This window comes from Pleurodeles waltl, chromosome 5 (genome assembly GCF_031143425.1).
Source record: "Pleurodeles waltl isolate 20211129_DDA chromosome 5, aPleWal1.hap1.20221129, whole genome shotgun sequence".
Taxonomy (NCBI): Eukaryota; Metazoa; Chordata; class Amphibia; order Caudata; family Salamandridae; genus Pleurodeles; species Pleurodeles waltl.
This window is the reverse complement of record NC_090444.1, coordinates 483,798,709-483,814,243: the sequence shown is the minus strand read 5'-3', so window position 1 is coordinate 483,814,243 and position 15,535 is coordinate 483,798,709.

Here is a 15,535-nt window from a genome sequence, read left to right as displayed (position 1 = left end):
CTCGCGCCGGACACTGGTGATCTTTGGGTGTTTTTCCGGGGGTGGGCTGGCCGTGCCTTGGCTCCTAGCAGAACTAGTTGCCCTTGAGGGTGGGGGACTCCACAGTCCTTGGACAACAGTCTTGGTAGGTCCTGGTTTGGTGGTGGCTGAGGTGCTGATTGCAGTCTTATTCGATGGACGGGGTGGGGGAGTTGTTGGAAAGAGGTCAAGTTTGGAAAGGAAAATCAATTTGGAAAGAGAGGGACGGCTAGGTGTAGTGGGTATGGGAGTGGAGAAAGAGGATGTGGTTGTAGGAGTGTGAAGTCTGGTGTCTTTGGGTGCAGGTGCTTGGGCTGGAGGCTGTCGTGAGGTGGATGGCTGTTGGGTGGGTGGCTTTCTGCGTTTGTGTGGTTTGGAAGAGGGGGTGACAGACACACTGGGAGAGGACACAGGGGATGTGTAAATGGTAGTGGGGTGGTGACTGCACGTGTGTGGAGTGTTCTGGTGGGTGTGCTGGTGATGGACGTAGTGGCTGAAGATGTTGTGCATGCAAGTGTGAGTGGAGACGTCACAGGGAGGGAGGAGGGAGACGAGGAGGAGGGGGACACAGTGGAGGCAGTGGGTGTTGGTGTGTCTGCATGTGGATGTTGCTTGTGTGAATGCTTGTGTGATGTGTGGTGCTTATGTCTGGATGAGCTTCCCTTGGGTGTTGAGGTGTGTGCAGGCTGGTCTGTAGGTGTGTCTGGGATAGGCAGAGGTACAGGGGATTGGGTCTGGGTGGAGGAAGTTGGAGGGGGGAGGCTAGAGACAGGGACAATCGCTGCCATCAGTGCTGAGGCCAGAGCGTTGAACGATCACTGATGGGCAGCCTGACCCGAATGAATGCCCTCCAGGTATGCATTACTCCGGTGCACCTCCCTTTCTACACCCTGGATGGCATTCAAAAGGGTAGACTGCCCAACAATGATGGTCCTCAGGAGGTCAATGACCTCCTCAGTGAGGGCAGCAGGGGCGACAGGGGCAGGGCCTGAGGTGCCTGGGGCGAAGGAGATGCCCCCCTTCCTGGGTGAGCGGGCACGGGGCAAACGCTGAAGGGCTGCTGGGAGGGCGGTGCTGGTGCGCTGGGTTGCATGGATGTTGCCGCCACCACAAGGGAGCTCCCTTCAGAGGACGAGTCGCTGCCACTGACATCAGCACGAGTCCCCGCTGTGGAGCTCCCCTCGCCCTCCGTCCCACTGGTGTACTCAGAGTCCATTGCATGGCCCTCCAGGGCCATGTGGGATGCAGCTCCCTCGTGCTCCGATGCCACTTCTCCTCCGCCTGATGATGCTAATGCACACATGAACAGGAAGACCACAAAAAAGGTGGGGGGGGAAAGAAAGGCATGTTGAGTGCATGGATTACCGCTACCGTTGGCGGAGAGGACAGACACAGAAGCCCCCTGCACTGCGCTGCGCACTTGGGGTCCACTACTCAATCAGTGTGACATGGCCTACAATCCTATGAACGACAACTGCACATAGATGACACAGGGCTATGAATAGCTGTACTTGGCACCCTACAGAGGTGGGGGGCGGGGGCAAAGGGCCATGCCTTACGGAGGGGCCTAGCCTACAGAAATCGCCCTGGCCTAGAGATACCCACAGCCCACCTCCCCCACCCAGACACCTCCACTGCGCGCAAAGTCACCAGAATGAGAGTGTACTCACCCCCTTGTGTCGGCTGTGATGTCCTCACGCGCCCATCCAAATCGGGGTAGGCCACCGCCAGGATCCGGGACATCAGGGGGGTCAATTGACGACTGGCACCCCTCCTACGTTGAGAGGCCATCCCCAGCAGAGCCTCTGCCGTCTTCCTGCTCCCGCGTCGGATGTCCTCCCACCTCTTCCGGCAGTGGGTGCCCCGTCTGTTGTGGACCCCCAGGGTCCGGAGGTCCTTGGCGATGGCACGCCAAATAGCGATTTTCTGGTGGGCGCTGACCTATGTGACATGTACAGGGGGAGAAAAAAAATCATCACCTTCTGCATGCTTGATGTGAGTGGCCCCCCATCCCCACCCTTGCCATGTGGCCAATGCTCTCATCTGTTGTCTGATGCATGCCTCAATCGCTCCCCTCCCCACCATCTTTCATCCACCCGACTCAACCCAGCCATTGTCCACAAAGCATGGTCCCAGTGTACTTACCTGTTGGTCTGGAGGACCGTAGAGTAGCGCATACTGGGGGAGGACCCCATCCACGAGTTTCTCCAATTCTTCAGAAGTGAAGGCAGGGGCCCTTTCCCCAGTCGCAGCAGCCATTGTCTCTTCCAGACCGAGGTCACAGCAGCACTTGCAGTGTAGGTCCTCTCCTGTGGAAGATCAGGTATCGAGTGATGAAGTAGATAGAAAATGACGGTCACGCCCGCGGCGGTGCGTACCGCGTCAGTGCGTACCGCGACCGCCGGCGCACATCGTCATTGGCTCGTGAAACCCATAGGGTTCTATGTTAACCAATGCGGCTTTGCGCCGCGGTCTTCGACCGCCTTCCGCCACGGTGTGCCATGCCAGTGCATTGACCTCACATCCCATTGTCAAACTTCACAGGTCAGGCAGCCGCCATTTCAAGGGCCCACATGGCTTAATTTCTACTGCGTCACACATACCTTGGCCTTTCCTCAACACTCATACAAACCATTCAATGCATAGTGAATCGTGTTGTGTGCAAGCTGGGGGAACGTACCTGTGGGTTGATTGACTCTGTGCTCGCTGTTGTCCTTCCTAGACACCGTCCGCTGGGCAATGCGAGGAGATCTAGGAATCCTCCCGTGTACAGACCGCTGGTGGACCTGTCGACAATGGAGGAAAGACATGTCATACTGACATACAGGCTTGACCGAGCCACTATACAGGAAATGTGTGCCCAGCTGGAGGCAGACCTGATGTCACCCATCCGCCAACCCACAGGGATCCCCCCTCTAGTGCAGGTGCTGTCAGTACTCCATTTCTTAGCAAGTGGGTCATTTCAAACCACAGTGGCCATATCATCAGGGATGTCTCAACCTATGTTTTCCAAGGTGTTGTCCAGAGTGTTGTCTGCCCTGCTGAAACACATGAGGAGCTACATCATTTTCCCTGAGGTGGGGGATTTGCCTACAGTGAAGGGTGATTTCTATGCCCTTGGACATATCCCCAACATCATAGGTGCCATTGATGGGACACATGTGGCTTTGGTACCCCCCAGCAGGAGTGAACAGGTGTACAGGAACAGGAAAAGTTATCATTCGATGAATGTACAGATGGTCTGTTTGGCAGACCAGTACATCTCCCATGTTAATGCCAAGTTCCCTGGCTCAGTGCATGACGCCTACATCCTGCGGAATAGCAGCATCCCGTATGTGATGGGTCAACTCCAGAGGCACCAGGTGTGGCTATTAGGGGACTCTGGTTACCCCAACCTGTCCTGGCTACTGACCCCAGTGAGGAATCCCAGGACCAGGGCAGAGGAACGCTACAATGAGGCCCATGGGCGGACTAGGAGGGTGATCGAACGCACCTTTGGCCTCCTGAAGGCCAGGTTCAGGTGCCTCCATATGACAGGTGGATCCCTAATGTACTCACCAAAGAAGGTGTGCCAGATCATCGTGGCCTGCTGTATGCTTCACAACCTGGCTTTGCGCCACCAGGTGCCTTTTCTGCAGGAGGATGGTCCAGATGGTGGTGTTGTAGCAGCTGTGGAGCCTGTGGAGAGTGAAGAAGAGGAAGCCGTAGAGGACGACATAGACAACAGGAACACAGTAATAGAGCAATATTTTCAGTGACACACAGGTAAGAGTACACACCGGCATATAACATTTACTTAAAGACTCCTACCTCTCTACTGTCTGACTTTTTCCCCCAGTGTATGGTAACTGTGTTGTGACTTTCCCTTCCGTATTCAGAGCTGTGGGCCCCACTGCGTGACATCTGCTTTGTTTCCCCATGGACTACAGCTGTGTGACAGCAGTTTGTTGGCATCACAATGTGAATAACAATTTTGGCACTATCATGTCTAATACATTTGTTAAAATCACAGAGAGACTCCAGATTGTTTATGTGCAATAAGTGTGTTTATTCAAGTGCTCTAATTTAGATGGGTAGTTGCAAATCGGTGAGGGGTGATGGTGGAGGATTGTCCATGGCAGAGTCCAGACTATCAGGTTCACAGGTGCATTGTCCAAATGCCTGTGGGAAGTGGAGCAGGGTCAGTTTAAGGTTGGACAGGGTGACAATGTGGGACAGTGGGATGACAATCAGGGCGGTATCCTTTGCTGGCGGGGGTCTTGACATGCTACTCTGTCTTCTTCCTGGATCTCAGGGCCCGCTTGCGGGGTGGTTCTCCTTCTGCAGGGGGTGGGGTTCTGGTGGCCTGTTGGTCTTCTGTCGGGGCCTCCTGTCCAATAGCGCCGGCGGAGGTGGTAGCCAGTTCTTGGTCCATGCTAGTGTCAGGGGCCCTTTGAGGTGCCACCGTGGTCCGCAATGTGGTGATTAACTCATTCAGGGCCACTACGATGGTACCCATGGCGGTACTGATGTTTCTCAGTTCCTCCCTGAACCCCATATACTGTTGCTCCTGCAGAAGCTGGATTTCCTGAAACCTGGCCAGGACCGTCGCCATCGTCTCCTGGGAGCGGTGGTATGCTCCCATGATGGAGGACAGGGCCTCCCTTGGCCTGTCCCCCCCCGTCGCACAGCTGCCCTCCCAGTTCCCCTGTTTCCTTGGGCCTCCGTCCCCTGGACCGTGTGCCCACTACCACTGCCCCCAGGTCCCTGTTGTCGTTGGGGTGGTGGGTTAGCCTGGGTTCCCTGTAGTGGTGGACACACCGCTGATTGACGTGTCCTGGGGACAGAGGTATGGGCCCGCTGGGTGGGTGCTGTGCTGGTGTTCCCAGAGGGGGGAAGGTCTGCAGTGGCCTGTGCCTGTCTGAGGGGAACCGACTGTCCCGAGGTCCCCGATGGACCGGGCTGGTCATCTAGATCCAGGGAGACAGAGCTGCTGTCATCACTGTGGGCCTCTTCTGGGGGTGGAGGGGACATTTGTGGACCCTCCTGCGCGGTGACCTGGCGTTCGGGTCCTGCAGGGGTATAAAAGTATGGTTATTGCTTCTGTGTGTGCCAATGGCGTGCAATGGGTGGGTGCCCGTGTACCCTAGTGCTGGCATTCCTTTGTGGGGGCTGTCGTGACGGTGTTTTGTGGGGGGTTGATGGGTATGTGCATTGGGCATGCTTTGGTGATGGGTGTCCATGCTTTGGGGCCGCATGCAGGGCTAAGTTTTGGGATGGGTGGGTTGTGATGGTGAGACATTTGCAAGGGGTAGTTGTGATGGGGGTGAGGGTGAGGGTTGGGATATGAGTTGGCATGCAGGTGGGGTGGGGGGGATGAAGTAGTGAAGATGAGACTTACCAGAGTCCATTCCTCCGCCTACTCCTGCGAGGCCCTAAGGATGCAGGATGTTCAAGACTTGCTCCTCCCATGTTGTAAAATCTGGGGGAGGAGGTGGGGGTCCGCCGACAGTCCGCTGTACCGCGATGTTGTGCCTTGATACCATGGAACGCACCTTCCCCCGTAGGTCGTTCCACCGTTTCCTGATGTCGTCCCGATTTCTTGGGTGCTGTCCCACAGCGTTGAACCTGTCGACTATTCTGCTCCATAGCTCCATCTTCCTGGCAATGGTGGTGTGCTTCACCTGTGTCCCAAACAGTTGGGGCTCTACTCGTACGATTTCCTCCACCATGACCCTGAGTTCAGCATCTGAGAACCTGGGGTGTCTTTGAGGTGCCATGGGGTGGTGTGGATGATGTGTGGGGTGGAGTGTGTAGTAATAGGTGGGGTGCTATTTAGTGGTGTGTTGTGTGAGGTGCGTGGAAGTTCTGTGGGTATTGGTATTGTGTGCCTGTGAATGCTTGGTAGTTGACTGTGGTGTCTCTCTCTCGCCTTCTCTCAGAATTTCTGGTCGTAGGGGTTTGTGGGTGATGTGGGTGTGTGTTTTATATTGTATTGGGTGTGTGGGAGTGGTGTGTGTATGTGTATCAGGTGTGTGTATTTCGAATAGTCCAATGTGGTAGTGTTTTGTACGAGTATGTGTATTTCGACCGCGGCGGTGTGTACCGCCAATAGAATACCGCGGTTGAAAGACCGCCGCGTGGATTCGTGGGTCGTAATGGCATGGGCGTATTTCTGTTGGCGTGACGGTGGAGGTTTGGTCATCACCAGTTTATCGCTGACCTTTGGTGTGGCGGACTTTTGTGGATGTCGGTATTTTGGCGGTTTGCCTATTGTGGGTCAGAATGACCGTGGCGCTTTACCGCGACTGCGGCGGTGTTATGGCGGTCTTCTGTCTGGCGGTAAGCGCCTTTTACCGCCGAGGTTGGAATGACCGCCAAAGTCTCCAAAGGTGCTAAATATGTAAAGTTTGGTCTCATACTGATTGTTAAAATATATGCAGTGCCTTGCAATTGTTGTATTTAATATAGCTAGTTCAGGGAAAGAGTTTTAGAACTCTTCCTAACTCTTCCTAAACGTTACCACTCCCCTTCTCTGATTGGCCATCCCCTGGCAGTCTGGCCAGGCTGCCTTGATGAGGTGTGAAGTGGCCTGGACTAAACACAAAAGAAGTGCCTGGGGGAGGAGATTGGCCTCAACAGATGGTGAAACAGAATGTGGGGAGTACAGACAAACTGGTCTTCAGAAGAAGGAAGGACATTTGTAGCTGCTCAAGACCATCCCCATTTCTTGCAAACCCAGACAACCAGGTGACCTCTTGATTAGATTAGGAGAGGGCAGGAGGGGGGGGGGTGTTAACATTTTTAGCCACAGCAGTGGGTGGTCTCCGCCAGACCTAACTTCCAAAATTAGTTTTTCTGCATTTTGGATTTTTAAGGAATGTTGCTCCCTGGAATTGATTTTTGCCACATTTCCCAGGAAGTGGTCATTGAAGAGGGTAGTGGCCTGCCTTAGATTGGACAGTTGGCCACCCTCCACTCCACACCTAAATTTGGCAGAGCTGCACCCAGACCTCAGATCCCCTCAAGGAAAAATGAAAGAAGAAGAAGGACTGCCCTGTTGGACCCCTGACCTGCACCGGGACAGTGCACTCTAAAGGACTGCACCAGATGCACATTTGGGCTTCACCACTAAAAGGACTTTGCCTGTCTTCAACTGGTTCAAGAAAGGACCCCCTACCTGCAACAGGTGAAAAATAGCTAACCAGAGTCCCCTCCATCAAAACCTAAAGGAACTCATCAGATGACCAATAGCTAGTGGTCATTTTTGGATTTGAACCAGGTACATTCTGAGAGTTGGAGTCCTAACCCTCAAGGAGCAACTCAGACCTTCTGGAACTTTGGGGTGAGTTGTGGACTCATAAAGGACATTCTAAGACCTTTGGGAAGAAGATCCAGAAGTTTGGGGAAATTTGGAGAACTTTTGCAAAAAAGATCCATAAAGGGACTGACCCGCTGTGGTGAGTCAAGCCGGCTTACCTCAACCGCGACCCGGCCTGATTTTCAGGTTCGTACCACTGAAAATCTCCAGAGTCCCAGACTTTCAGGATTTCCCAAGGGGCTCCTGGAAAGGTGAACCGATGACCATGCATTAAAATCGGCTTGCTTTGGAGGGTGGACCCAATTCAGATGGAAAAAACACAAAAAAAGTGACAAAGTCTGAATGTAAAAAGTGGACCTGGACTTCACGCGCACTGTATCCGAGGAGGGCTCCAGGGGCGTTGGATCAAGATTCATTTTTGGCACGGACGAAGATTTTCATCCTTAAAAATTGTCTAAGTCCGAAGGTAGAATTCTTCACCAAGGTCTCCTGCAACGCGTATCCGAACAGGGCTCCAGGGAGGTCGGATTGAATTTATGACTTTGTCCCGCTGAAGAAAATCTTCAAGAAAAAAACAAAAAAGACTAAGGCCCTCATTCCGACTTCGGCGGAACCTGAACCGCCACACCAGCGGCAGGGTGGAGGTGCAGACCGCCTAATAACGAGTGTGGTGGTTTGGCCTGTGCCAAACCCCCACCACCATATTCCCATTGCCACCGCCAGGACAGCTGGACCTGTCGGGCCAGAGATGAGCATCTCCAACCCGGTGGACCACCAAATACCGCTGGAGGTATTCTGAGTCCCGGTTCCACAAGGGATTCCGTGGCAGGACCACCGCCACGAAATCCCTGGTGGAAAGGCTATTGACAACAGGAATTTGCATTCCTGTTGCCAGTAGATGACTCCCCCCCAGTCCCAGTAGTGACTCCCCACCCCTCAGTAGAGACCCTCCTACCCACCTAGTAAAGACCCCCGATCCCCATACTGCACACCGCCCCCAAATACGCACATGCACACCCTGACACATACACACACACACTCACAACACTCTTATACACACGTGCACACACACGCATCACCACAATTATACACAGACACACACAAACACTCCCTTCCCACCCCCCTTGCATTACACACATACGCACACACACCCATTCACACACTGCACCCTCCTCCCCTTGTGGAGGACACTTACCTCGTCCGACGAGGTGCTCCTCCTTGAGGGGATGGGACCCGCCTCTCCCACCGCCGCCCGCCCGCACCACCATCACAACATCGTCAGGCCGTATTACAGGTCATAATACGGCTGGTGGGGTCCTTTTGGCAAGGCAGGGCCGGTAGTGGGCCCGCCTCTGCACCTCCGACCGCCAGCACGAATACTGGAGGATTTCTGCCCAAATTGAGGCGGAAGTCCTTCAGTACTCAGAATATGGCGGTCAGAGGACCACCAGCACTGGCGGTCCTCCAGTGGCCGTGACTTCGGCAGTCTCACTAGAAGACCGCCGAAGCCAGAATGAGCGCCTCAATCCGAGGCCTCCCGTTTGATGTAGCCGAGCAGGGCTCCATCGGGGTCAGCCTCAAACTTTGACTTTGCCTGGTCTAGTGTGACCAATTGACCAGATTGACGCTTTTAGTTTTTATGCCCTAGAACACAATAAGTCCTCAAAAATTCACATCATCGGTTCACCTTATCTGATTTTAATAGTTTCGGTGTAATTTTAAAGATAAAAATATACTCTATTTACATAAATTGGTGTATGATGTTTATTGTGTTCTATGTTTTACTTTTTCACTGGTTTGTGATTTTTAAATGCTTTACACACTTGTCTCCTAAGTTAAGCCTTGACACTTGTTGCCAAGCTACCAAGGGTTGAGCTGGGATTAATTTATTGAGACCTAACTAGACATTGTGGGGATTAGTGGCCTAATGTTAAGTGTATGTACTTACCTGTCCTTACCAAGAATCCACTTTCCAACACAAGTTTTTTACACTATGTTTAGAGAAATCAGAAGGTGTTTGTATTTGTTGTCACCATACTCACTATAAAAAACAAAAACCCAAAAACGTAAAGTAATTATATTTTCTAAAACTGAGGGAAAAAACAGAGATAAATGGCAAGAATTTGGTACATATCTGTTTGAAGAGGAATGCTTTGATTAAGCCACAAAGCAAACAATATGTAAATACTTTTATGATAAATTAGAGGATACCAACATTCCAGCTAGAGCCATACATAGTAGATTAGACTTGGTACAAATTCCACAAGAACTTGAACAATTAAATGTGTATGAATCAATTCTCATTCAAACCATACATCCCTTTCGAGCAATAGTTAGTGGATATGAGTAAAGTGAGAAAAGCCACATTATATTTGAAAGAAAATAAAAAATTTACAGAAATGTTGATATTATTCAAGATATAACTTGTATCAATGATGAGGCATTACAATTAAGCAGACAGATAGAACAACTGGATACAAATAAATCAAAAGAAATATATGAGGACTATAGTGTTCATCAACTTCTTTCCAAAAAAGCTGCTGGGGATGCCACTGATCTGTTTCAAATGAAACAAGCTAAGGTAGCTCCAATGAGTGTATGGAGAATAAAGTTTAGACGCTCACTTTTTTCCATAGCTATTTCCAACTGGAGTAGGTGGCTGCCATTATGATCATGCTGTAGAAATACCACCAGCTGTGCAGGTCAACAAGACTTTATTCAGAGGACCCTAGGCTTTGCCAGTGTATGCCCTATAAATTCGATTTAATATTTGAGAGTGACTTGTCAGGACTCTCTAATGCAGTAAATCACATTCTGAAGACAGATCTCCAAAATCTCTTTGCAAAAGGCTTTGTTGACAAAGTATCAGGTAAGGATGAAAACATGGAATACAACCTAATTAGTGTGATGGCATGTCAATGTGGAACCAATGAATATTTTCATTGTTGTCACGGAATACTTAAATATATGCTCTGAAACTTAGGTGCACCTACTTGGGGTCTGAGTATGCATGGGATGATTTACTTCTGTTCATAAGAGAATCAAACACTAACATTAAGGAAATTAATTTGAAGACAGCAGGAGAACTTTGCTCTTTGTATACTGCTAATGTGTGTTGGCATTTCAATCACACGTTTCAAACAATGCTGGGTTTTACATGCAATAGAAATAAATGGTCCTCTTTATGAAGTTACAGATTTCTTTTGGCACAAACAGTACCAGGCAAGAGGTGCTCCTCATATTCACATGCTCCTATGGATAAAGGATGCTCTAAAAAGTTGGAAGTGAAAGTGATGAATCTGTACTGTCTTTTATATAACGGTATGTGCCATGCACCTGTCCACAAGAGAATGAAGATAAAGGCCTAAGACAGCAATATCTATGGTTCCAAACCCATAGATGTGACAGATATTGTTATTGAAGATCCAGATGTAAAGAAACATTTTATATATTGTGCCTTTTGGATTTCCTAGACATATCATTTCTAAAGGAAGAGTGAACAGCTTTTTATCTGCAGTAAGACATACACTGACAAAAAAATCAACAAAACATACATATGATCTGAGAAGATCGGAGTCCTCCAAGTATATTCATGGCTATAATTCTGTTATTCTAAAGCTATGGAATGCAAATATGGACATACAGTTTGTTGCAGACAACTCCATAGCTGTGGCTCTCTATGTCACTTCGTTTATCACAAAATAAGAGAAAACAGATGAAGGAAATGTGGGAGGGGATTTCTACAGAAATGTTTCTAACAAAGACATTGTACAGCTTCAGTTTGAAAATGCTTTCACACAGGGGGATAAATTCTCATGAGTGTTGTGACAGGCTGAGTTCATCTAGCTAGTACTTGAAGTCTAGGGAATTGTTTGGGTTAGTCTAGGGCTAGCTAACACACAAAACTGAGTGCTGAAGTCTTTTCCAGAAATTCAGTACCTAGCTGACTTTGATCTACAGAGTCCAGAAATATTAAAAACAAATATGTTGGATACTTACTATCCAAAAAGAAATCCACACCTGAGAATATGTGTCTTTGTGAGATTTTGCAAAACTTTAGGTACAGAAACAATGTGAAAGAAAATTCAGATGAGGGGAAATATGCTGTAGTTGGACCCAATGGTTGTTTGGTTTGAGATGCAAAATGTACTTTAATAAACCACAGAAAACTTAGATGTCAAACCACTGAGATAGGAGAGTGTTTTTACTTAGCACGTCTACAACTGTTCAAACCTTTGCGGTCTGAAACAGAATTACCTGGAGAGTAAACCTGCTATGAAGATTATTTCAAAGCTAGTGAAGTCATCATTCAGAGTTCAGTCATTCCAAACTACCTTAAAAATGTTAAGTGATGAAATTGGACAGGAAGAAACATTCGGTGCTGCAATAGCAAAAGATAGTTCACAAAGTAGCCAAAGTTCTGGACCTTTAAGTAAAGATATTCTTAGACAACCTATGAAAATGATGCTGCTATAGCTATGAATTAAGTGAAAACTACAATGCTACAACAATAGAAGAAAATGTTGACTTGGAACAGTTAGTTGGATATCTGAATGAGGAGCAGAAAGAAATATATGTGGAAGTGAAAGAAAAAAGAGAGTGTGGATTTCTCCATGAAAATAATCAATGTAAATGTTCAACATTTAAGCTAATTCTACTATATGTCAGCGGACAAGCTGGAACTGGGAAAAGCTTTTTAATCCAAGTTGTTACCATAAACCTACAAAATACTACAGACTCTACTTTATCATGTGTAGTAACAGCTCTTACTGGATTAGCTGCACACAGCAACAAAGGAATTACTGGATTAATAAACTGGAGTACCAAACATTATCTGGAGAAGCTTGTCAAGACGTTTTCAGAGTTTTGAAGAAATTAAAACTTTTCATCATCGATGAAGTGAGCATGATTTCAAACATTATGCTGGCCTTCATCCACTTAAGAATGCAGCAAATCCTGAAGACCGAATATGATGTACTTTTTGCTGGAAAACACATAATTGTTTTCAAAGATTTACTGCAGCTTACCTATGTAAAAGGACAGCCTGTGTTCAAGACGCTTCTAAATGAAGAAACTCAAAATACATTAGGAAGTATTGGAAATGTAAACATTTGGTTACATTTTGAGCACAAAGAACTACTTTGAAAATTGGATTCTCTGGAAAAGCCTGTTTCCAAAATTGCGTAATCAGAACAAAATTTACATGTTTGTAAAAACTATAGAGAAATTTTATGGTGTCATTTAAATGTTGAGAAAGGATCAGTTAATGGTGCTATTGGCAAAATAATTGATTTCATTTTATTTCCAAGCAGAAATGAGGTTGAATACCTATCAATCAAGTTTAATAAGATTAAAGGTAAAAATAAGATAGCAAGGTAAGTTGTATTTCTTGTCGTGAAAGACTTGTATGTTCAGGGGAAGCAGTTCTCAGTGTCTGTAGCTTATACTTTTACAATACATAAATCTTAAAGTTTAAGAGTAGATGCAGCATTTAATAACATTGGTAGCACCGTATTCAAAGTAGGTATGTCATATGGAGCATTGTCACAGGTAGAACTTTGTCTGGTTTGTACCTGATAGTTTGATGACAGTAAACTAAATGCTGATGCGAGTTGTTTAATAGAGTATAACCTTTGAGAAGTGAGTATGCGTCTTATATTAGGACAGTATACGAAAAGCCTAGAATGTTACCAAAACAAAAGGTTTCAAAGGATGACAGTGGCATTTCTCAGAAAAAGTGCAAGAAAGAGAAAAAATAAGTTTTAGAAAGAAATACTAAAAATGCTGGGGAAATTGTTGGTTACAAGTTGTCAAACCCCTCTGAAGCCAACTGCTTTGCCAATGTAGTTCTCAATGCACTGTTCTGATCACCTCATCTGGCTCACACAATTGAACACAAAGAAGTCAAACATTTGCACTCTGCAAAGTGATAACATTTAAACATATTCTGCCTTTCATATTAGCGACTTTGTCGATAAGTGCACGGGAACTGTACACTTCACACAAAACACTCAAGAAGATGCGCAAGAGTTCATGATGGTCGTACTTGGTATCTTAGATGAATAGATGGTACTTATTGACAGCCTATTTGGACTAAGTTACTCATGGCAGCAAGACTGTGAAAATTGTTCTTTTTCTTAAAAAACACAGATAGATTCAAAATGATTTATCTACTTAACTCTGCCACACTGTAAAACTGTCAGTTTTGAGAAATTGTTTAAAGATGCATGACAGAATAACGCCTGCACAAAATGAAATGCAACTCAGATCTTATATCAGCTTTGAATATAGGAAGAACTGGCAAAGTTATCATCCTAATGCTAGAGCGCTGCACTGCAGATGGAACTAAATTGGGAACACAAATTACAAATTTTAAAGCTGGACAAATCTCTATTTCTGGTAAAACATATCTGTATAGCCATTATTTTTCATGAATGACTAAGTATTACATCTGGACACTACACTATCTAGTTAAAAATTACAACTGGATGGATGGAGTGTAATGACAGTAACCTTACATTCAAGCAAAGATTATCTTATAGACTAACAAATATTTACCTTCTCTTTTTTGAAACAAAGTTCTAAGGAGGATTACTACTGCAAAAATTGAATAGTAGACTTCTAGGACTTGCAATACAATAAGTTAAGACATCATACGGCCTACCAAGGATGATGTCTACATAAGGGATTCGAAATACTGATATGCACTTAGGGGTAGATTTATACTTTTTGCCCCAAACCTGCATTAGCGCAGGTGTGCGGCAAAAAGTATAGTTCCTAGATGCCGGCTGGACGCCATATATAAGGAATGGCACTAGCCAGCGCTAAGGCCCTGTTAGCGTTCTTTGAAAGGACGTTAACAGGGTCTGGGAGGCGTAGGGGGAACCGGGGCTTGTGTCCCAAATTATGGCGCTACACTGTTTAGAGGCAGAAAAATTGCCTCTAAGCAGTGTAGCGCCATTTTCTGGCGCACATGCCCCATGGACATGGCTCCTGTCTTAGTAAATGACAATGGACATGGCCATTGGGGCCAGCACCGTGCAGGGGGCCCCAGGTCAGGGCCCCCGAGTGATGTTGGACCAAAAAAATAAATACTCACCTGGACTTACCTTCGGATCGGTTCCCCATCCATAGGTGACCTCCTGGTGTGGGTAGGGGTGGGTGAGGGTGTCCCTCGGGATAGGGAAGGGCACCTGTGGGCAATTTCTGCCAAGAGGTCCCCTTATGCCTGCCTAGACTCAGGCGTTAAATAATGGCCATTATTTAAGGCCCCCACCCCTGGGGGTGGATTTTAACTTGGGGGATAAATGTAGCGCAAAGGCCATATCGTCCTTTTCTGGATGGGATCGCCTACCTTGCATCTCATTAATGCAAGGTAGGTATTCCCCTCCAGAAAACAACGTAAACTCCATTACTTTGATGCTAGACGTGTCCAGCGCCAAAGTATAAATATGGAGTTCGGTTTGTGCTGAATTAGCGTAAAAAGAAAAATGACGTTAATTCAGCGCAAACCAGGTATAAATATGGGCCTTACTCTTGGAATAAAACAACAGAGATACCACTAATTTGGTAACAGAGATTTTAATCTGCGAACCAGGACACGCAACTATTTTATACAGAAACAAATTATTGCTAAAGTAATTAAACTTAAGCATTCTTTTGGATATTCTATTTGTTTTAAAAAAGTTAAAGTGGATGGACAGAATTTCATAAGAAGAACATCACAATCAACTAGATGTATTAAGAACAGCTGCAAATTATAAAAAATCATTATAATTAGAACAGTGACAGTGACACAGACTCCTTGTTCATGGATTACCAGATTCTATGACATCATGCAGCCAACTAACGATGATGCCTTTCTAAGCCTTTTCACCTACTGCTATTGTTCATACATATTAATTGTATTAAAATGCTCTTAAAATAGGAAAACACCTACATTAAGCGTATATCTATTACATTAGTTAATAAGTATAGATAAAACAGTTAGGTAATTATTTACAGTGAGTGCAACACATAATGGTAATTTAAAATAATGTACTGCACACTTTTGTTTATTTGATTGTTTTTCCCCCACTGTTCAGTGATGATTATCTATACAACACATAGTTTAAGGTGTAAAGGTATGGAAGATGAGAGCAGTGATAAAGGAAAAATGAGATGCCTAAATAATATATATTTAATTGCTATAAAGTGATATACATTTCTTGTGTTTTT